At 37.8% G+C, this 386-nt stretch overlaps 1 protein-coding gene across 1 annotated transcript in view; it reads right to left on the bottom strand.

Moving 5' to 3' along the window:
• Positions 1-386, bottom strand: part of LOC119582359 (nesprin-1-like) — a gene marked incomplete at its 3' end in the record, with an annotated part of 145991 nt that overhangs the window by 8106 nt on the left and 137499 nt on the right.

Here is a 386-nt window from a genome sequence, read left to right as displayed (position 1 = left end):
GAGATTCCATTTTTTTTTCTAAACCGACCGATAGCAGAGCCTTAAACCCCATAAAACTGTACCCGAAAGATCACCGGGTTCACTCCAGGTTCAATGCGGGGGTTCACCTCGTGAAGGGATTCTTCGGTTCATATATTTTCGTATCTCAAACCTCCCATATAGAACAACAACAAGAACGCAACATAATTTGTGAAATCTGAGCCCTTAGTTTAAGAAAACTGAGAGATGAAAGTGCTATAAAGTCAAGTCAAATAAATGAATCCGAAAATAAACCCGAAAAGAGGTATATAAATGATAAATCGCGAAAAAAGGACTATAAATCACGTTAATGCTTAAAAATGTCTACAAGGGTCATATTACCACTGTTTACGACATGCGTTTGTGCA

The sequence above is a fragment of the Penaeus monodon genome, chromosome 15 (assembly GCF_015228065.2).
Source record: "Penaeus monodon isolate SGIC_2016 chromosome 15, NSTDA_Pmon_1, whole genome shotgun sequence".
Lineage (NCBI taxonomy): Eukaryota > Metazoa > Arthropoda > Malacostraca > Decapoda > Penaeidae > Penaeus > Penaeus monodon.
This window is presented reverse-complemented; position numbering and strand designations above follow the sequence as displayed.